General features: G+C 36.0%; 1 pseudogene; it reads left to right on the top strand.

Moving 5' to 3' along the window:
* The first annotated feature begins 238 nt into the window (after window positions 1-238).
* LOC101096460 lies at window positions 239-6,328 on the top strand (annotated as a pseudogene).
* The last annotated feature ends 1,110 nt before the right edge of the window (window positions 6,329-7,438 follow it).

The raw sequence follows: 7,438 nt of genomic DNA, 5'->3' as shown, positions 1-7,438 counted from the left end.
GGTCTCTAGAATAGTCTCAGATAATTTTTCCAACCTCAAAATTGACTCACTTCTCCCAGGAGATATTACTGTAAGATTTATGGCACTTGCCAAAAAATGAAAGGTCTTATCTCTCTCTTTTTTTTTTTTTTCAGATATGCCTTGTCTCAATAACCCATACTGAAGATTTTCTAGAATAAAGACTCATACCTCTTAGTGTCTTCAGTATCTACCCTGGTTCCCACACATAATTTCAACGATGATAAATGTGATCCTTGCTAAGAACCTAGCCTCTGTGCCTCATTTTCCTTCATCCTCTGTAAAAGAATACTACTACTATGGTAGGAAAAGATAGGATTCAGTAGGGAAAGATTAGAACCTGAGGTCCTTGGGTGGGGAAAAACACATATTTTGGAACAATGCTGGGAGTGTCTGACCACAGCAAACCCCCTCAGGCATAAGGTTCCTCTTAAGAATGTAACAGACACCACCAACTCCCCCTCAGTTTTCCCTCAGGAATTTGACAAAAAACCTGACTAAAAATAAGTAGACCATAAAACATATGACCCACAAGGAATGGTATGGTCATAGACTACCCCTCACACAATGGAAAGGAGCCAGTAAGAAATGGACAACACAGCACCTAGAGTTATCCAGCCAATGAGGGTAGAACCTGAGAAGGAATAAGGGGGAAGGGAAGAGGGGGCTGACCAAAACCGTATAAAACAAAGACCCTTGCCTATAGTTGCGGGTATTCACTTTCCAATGCCCCTTCTTTGTAAAGAGTACTTTCATACTATTCTTCCTTCCTGATCTTATACTCTAATAAACTTTTGCCTGCTGCTCAGTTTTGTTCATTTCTTTATTCTTTGAAGCAGCAAGCCAACGAATCCTGGGTATTGCGGTAAAAATCCTGCAACACTACTTGTACTTTATAGGGTTATGGTAAAGATTCCATGAGATAATGTAGACATAATGCCTAGCACCCACCTCATCTTGGGCACTGTGATAATTGTACATAGCCTTTAATTATGAAACAAAATAACATTTCCATATTCACCAATTTTTAAACGCAAAAAGGAGGTGAAAATTGAAAGCAAGGAAATTAAACTAACAACCAACGTATATTTTAAAATCAATTGTTCTGTCAGGGTCTGAAGGTTTACTTAATTATATTGATGGGGTTCAGGACAAGCCACCCTAGAATGTGCCACTTTGGCATATGGATTATTTGACTGGAAGGCAATCAAGGCATCTCTCAGACTCAAGAAGAGCTTTTTACCTCCCCCTTAACTACCTAAAAAATTTTAGATATGGGACTTGTATCAGGAAGAGAGCAATTACCAGAGATAATTTTTAATCAGAAAGACTTAACTGCATAACATGGCAAACATTTGCTCTTCTCGTCTTCCTATGAATTGTCTTCCTTCCCTTTGAGCCCAGATGCCTACCCTTTTCTCTTTAGCCTAAGATGGCATATATACTATCTTTGACCCTCTAATGCCTGTGTCAGGCTCCCATACATACAAAATTAAATTTGTTTTTTAGTCAATCTGTCTTATTTCAATGTAATATTAGTCCAGCCAAAGAGCCTAGAAGAAAAGAAGGGGAAAGTTTCCTTCCCCTAGAACATCAAAGTCTTCTATGGCTACTCTGGCTCTGATTGTTACTGTGAAAGTGCAAAATTCACATGAGAACAAACCACACGCCTTCCCAACTTGCAAAATAAAATGATTTTGTCAAGTTCATTAACTAGTAAAAAAATTTAAAATAACCTCTAAGAATTATGAAACAGAAAAAAAATTGTCATTTAGCAGGGCATAAAGTTTATTATTTAAAGAAAAAGCTGAAAATTCTTACAATAGCCCAGAAGAAATTATCCAGATTTTTCTACTAAAGCAAATTGTAATCGCATATTTATCTGCTATGACTGATGCTTATGTAGGGATTGAAAATATATAGTGGAAATAAAAGTTTCTGAATCATAAATCAGATTGCAGAAGATGATGCAACCCATGACTCAGGCAAGTACAATAATCATGATCAAAATTATGCATGCATTTTTTTTCATATACACTTTGCAATAGGAATTGTAATTTGAAGTTATCTGCTGATTATCATAAGTGGAGCTGATGTTAGATAAAAATGAATCAAGATATTCAAGTAAAAGCAAATAAATGTTAAAATATTAATCTGTATATTTGGGGGCAGTTATAAAGAACATGGTGATAATGACCTAAATCTGTACCTAGTATAACTTTGTTTAACAAGTATTTTATATTCCCCAAATATCTGTTGTAAAATTCTTTCAGCGGTAACTAATCTTTCTCTAAACAAACTAGTAATGGTTTTAAAAAAAAGCGTGGGTTAGGAAAGAGGGGAAAGAGGAGAGAAAAGACAAAGGAAGGGAGAGAAGGTATGCAAGACAGGTATGCAATATAGACATTACTTACTTTTCAAGGAAATGAAGAACAGTAAAGACCCTCAAAGTTCCAGCCCTTTAGGCTATATATGAAATGACTCTTCTTTGTCAAGTATAATTAAAAGAATACATGTAAAAGCAGAATACAGTGACAAAACATAAAGTTTGCCAGTAATTTAATTCTTGAGCTAAGTAATTTTGTGGTCCTATTTCTTAGAATATTTCTTTTTTCTATACAACAAAAATCCTTCTGAAAACAACTATAATGTTTTGGGTTGTTGTTTTTTTTTTTTTAATGTTTAATTTATTTTTGAAACAGACAGAGGGTGAGCAGGGGAGGGGCAGAGAAAGAGGGAGACACAGAATTCCAGGCAGACTCCAGGCTCTGATCTGTCAACACAGCCCAGTGCAGGACTCGACCTCATGAAGCACAAGATCATGACCTGAGCCAAAGTAGGACACTCAACCGACTAAGCCACCCAAGTGCCCCAAAACAACTATAATGTTTATTCATGATGAATCTTTCCATCTTACTATAAAAAATTCTAAAACATGATATTAAATTCCTTGAGAAAGACATCTCTACTTACACTAAAATTCTCCCAACACCTTTTATTCTGAATAGCTTTATTTTATGAGAAAAAAAAAAAAACTACTGTTTCATAGACAGCTTATCAAATATTCTCTCCTTTAAAAAAGGGGCGGGGGGGGGGGACACTTTAAATTGGAAAATCCTTCCCCCTGGTTATTCCAGTTGAGAGTTTATTTGACCATACCATTAAGTTCTTGCCTCCATGATTTTATCCTCTGGTGTGTAGAAACAAATTAATAGTCGATGGCATCTAACATAGAGAGAAATTGAGGATTCCTTTAAGGGGAAGAAAAGAAGAGACAGTATTTTTGTTTAAAATGGATTTCAACATAGTTAGGCTCTATTTTCCTTTAAAAATGACAATGTTCTTTTTTACAATTAAAAGCAGAAAAATATTTTTATCTGGGAGCTATTTTTAAACTATGAAGAATATTTAAAATTAATCATTTTCTCCTTTATTAAAAGAAAATAAAAAGGAACAATCATACTTCTTAAAGAATAGATTTTCCAATTCCTTCAAAACAGCCTTCAGAAAAATGTTTCAAATTATTCTTTTTGTGTACCTATTCAACAAATATTCACTGCATGCCTGTCATTGTGCTAGACATAGTTCCAAACCTTACAGAGTTTATGTTTAAAGAGATAAGGACATAAATCACACTAAAGAAAAATTATAGTTCAGATGAGTTTTCATTGTACAAAAAAATATGAACATTTGCATTTCCATAACTAATTTTAACCTTCTTAAAATAATCATTTCAAATAACATAACCCAAAACTTTTGACCTGGATGCTGTGGAGTCAGAAAGTCAAGTTCCAGGTAAAAGAAATTGTGGCAAAGACTTTATGAACAATAAAATAAATATGTAACCTAAATTACTTTAGATCTTAATGAAAAAGAGATTTACTGTACCCTTACTGAATGAACAAAACAAGTCTGATTGCATTTGGAAGTTACCTTTCTAAAACCTTCCTTGAAGATGCTTATCCCAGGATGCTATGGGTCCAGAGCTACACCTGGTGGCCAGTTTACAAACTTACAAGAAACTGTTCTAAATCTTTTAATGGAAACTTAGAAGTTATGTCTCTGTTAATCAAAAATATGCATAACAGGGGGAATTTTAAAATTTTAATGAAAAATAAATATAAAAATATTACAGTATATAACTATATGATAAAGTATAACAATATGTTAGTGGCAGCATTTAAGTGGTGATATATGGATATTCACTGTAAAATTCTTTTAACTTTGTTGTATGTTGGGAAATCTCCATAATAAAATGTTGAAAAAATTAAGGATTTTTAAAAACATTCCACCACTGTTATTTGTAGCACAAACACCTTTTTAGGTATTGTTTCCCTTATGTATGAGCATAATGCATGTCTTTATAATTCATGCTTGTGTAACAGTCTATTATATTGACATACAATGAATTATCAAACAATTTACTTGTTTCACATTTATTCAATTTCCAACTGAATATCTAAAAATTCACATTTTTGTTTCTGTTAAATCATGTTTCTAAGACAAATTTTCATGACTGATATCATTGGAATCAAAGGAGATAAATATTTTTATGGCTCATGAGACATGATCAAACTACTTTATACTAACTTCACACTGCTTTCCTAAATGGAAACCCACACCAATTTAACCACAACCATAGGACCTAATCATTTTAATAATTTGCTGCTTTATTAAGCATAAAAATATAATCCAGAAGTTAATTTGCACTTCTTTTATTTTTTAAAATTTTTTACATATTTATTTCTGCATTCATCTACTGGAATCTTAATAATTTTCTTATAAATTTGAATAATCACTTTGTTATAACTATTAACCCACTGTCTCCTACACTCAGGTAAGTTTTTCTCATCAGCTACCATTTTTTACCATTTTCATTGTTTATTTTTATACATTCTAATCTGTCAGTATCATCTATTGTGATTTCTTCAATCCATTGAGAACTAAGAAATAGACTATTTCTCCAGAAATATAATAATAAATATTCTAAAATGTTTTGTTTTCTTTTTTTTCCAGTGGGAGCTGTAGGGTTGAGAAGAGCAGGGCTCTCTCCTGTCCCCGCCATTGCTTATCCACTGATATCCATGTACTCTAAAAAGGGGCAGTCATTGAGCAAAAAATACTTTGCCTGCTGGGTTCAAGGCTCCCATTTGACCTGATATTGTGAACTTTGTTCACACCAACTTGCACAAAAACAACAGATGCTGTCAGTGAATTAGCCAGTCATCAAACCAGGGCTGAATCTTGGGGTACTAGCAGGGCAGTGGCTTGAATTCCCAGAGTTTGAGGTGGTGGGACTCACTCTTCTGGCCAGGATGCTTCTAGAAATATGTGTCATGGGGGCCACATGTTTGTACCAACCACTGGCACGAGTGAACACAACACAAGCAATACGTAATCTGCTCTGCCTTGGCTGCCTCCTCAGCCTTATCATCACTGCTCATGTCTTAAAGATCATCGTATTGAGGAAGTTCCTGAACTTCCTCTGGTAGTTGAAGATAAAGTTGAAGGCTACAAGAAGACCAAGGAGGCTGTTTTGCTTCTTAAGACACTTAAAGCCAAGAATGAGATCAAAAAGGTCTATGCCTCTCTGTACATGAGAAATGGCAAGGGCAAAATGTAAAAAAAAAAAAAAAAAAAAATTGTTGTATCCAATGCAGGGGATCCTGAATTATCTATAATGAGGATAAAAGTACCATCAAGGCCTGCAGAAACATGCCTGGAATTAATCTACTTAATGTAAGCAAACTGAACATTTTGAAACTTGTTCCTCGTGGGCATGTGGGATGTTTCTCCATTTGTACTGAAAGTGCTTTCTGCAGTTAGACAATCTGTATGGCACTTGGCATAAGGCTGCCTCTCTCAAGAGTGACTATAACCTTCCCATGCACAAGATGCTTAATACAGACCTTAGCAGAATCCTGAAAAAGCTCAGAGATCCAAAGAACCCTCTGAGCACCATCCAAGAAGAGTCATCACAGAGTCCTAAAAAAGAATCCACTGAATAACCCGAGTATCATGCTGAACATAAATCCATATGCAAAGACTATGTGCTGGAACAACCATTCTTCATCAGGCCAGGAATCATAAACTCCAGATGGATAAGGCAGCAGTAGGCTTAGAGGCCAAATCAGATGAGAAGGGGTATCTAGGCAAGAAGCCTGTGGGAAGAAAGGAAAGAAGGCTGTTGGTGTGAAGAAGCAGAAGAACCTTTGGTGGGAAAAAGGCTGCAGCTACGAAGAAACCAGCAGCTGAGAAGAAGCCTACAGAAAAGCAACCCACCACGGAAGAAGCGAAGCCTGCTGCATAAATGTTTACTCCGTAAATGTCAAACCATTATGGACAGCTAATTTTGAAAAAAGACCTGATCAAAGGCACTGAGAAACATGAAAAAAATAAAATGTTTTCAGGGCACCTAGGTGACTCAGTTGGTTGAGCTTTGGACTACTGATTTCCACTCAGGTCATGATCTCTAGGTTCGTGGGATGGAGCCCTGTGTGACTCTGTCTCTCTCAAAATAAATAAATAAACTTTAAAAATAAAATGTTTTTATTTTAATCTATACACATTCAGTTCAGAAAGTAAAGTTCCTTTCCCCCGCATCAGGCTTCACACTGACAGCACAGATCCTGCTTTGGATTCTCTCTCTCTCTCCTTCTCTCTGTCTCTCTGCCCCTCCCCTGCTCATTCTCTCTCTCTCTCTCTCTCTCTCTCTCTCTCTCTCTCTCTCTCTCTCTCTCAAAATAAATAAACTTTAAAAAAGAAGAAGAAGAAGGAGGAGGAGGAGAAGGAGGAGGAGGAGAAAATGTCCCTTTAAGAAGAGAAGAAGGAAATAAAAATGTAGCTGGTAAAACTGAGACTTTATTCTCCCATATCACTGTTTTTATTTTTATTTTTTAAGTTTATTCATTTATTTTGAGAGAGAGCGCGCACCTGTGCATGTGTGTGAGCAGGTGAGGGGCAGAGAACAAGTGAGAGAGGATCCCAAGCAGACTCCATACTGTCAGCATTGAGCCCCACCTGGGGCTCAATCTCACAAGCAGTGAGATCATGACCTGAGCCTAAATCAAAAGTTGGACACTTAACTGACTGAGCCACCCAGAAGCCCCCAGAGCACTGTTTTTAAATGTGGTCCTCCCAAGTAGCTGCATCAGAGATACTTAAGGGCACTTGTTATAAACATACATTCTCAAATCCCATCTCTGTTATATTAAGGCTGAATCTCTGGGTATGGACACTGGGAAATTTCCATTTTTTAAAAAGATAACCAAGTGATTTTCATGCTGATTTAGGCCCAAAATCACAAACCAAGAGTAAGATTCTAGGTGAGTCACACAGTGGGGTTATTAAGATGCCTGACAATCAGGAGATACTCAAATATGTTCTGAATGAATAATACATGCATCTTTTTCTCACAGGA

Source organism: Felis catus, chromosome A2 (assembly GCF_018350175.1).
Source record: "Felis catus isolate Fca126 chromosome A2, F.catus_Fca126_mat1.0, whole genome shotgun sequence".
NCBI lineage: Eukaryota > Metazoa > Chordata > Mammalia > Carnivora > Felidae > Felis > Felis catus.
This window is presented reverse-complemented; position numbering and strand designations above follow the sequence as displayed.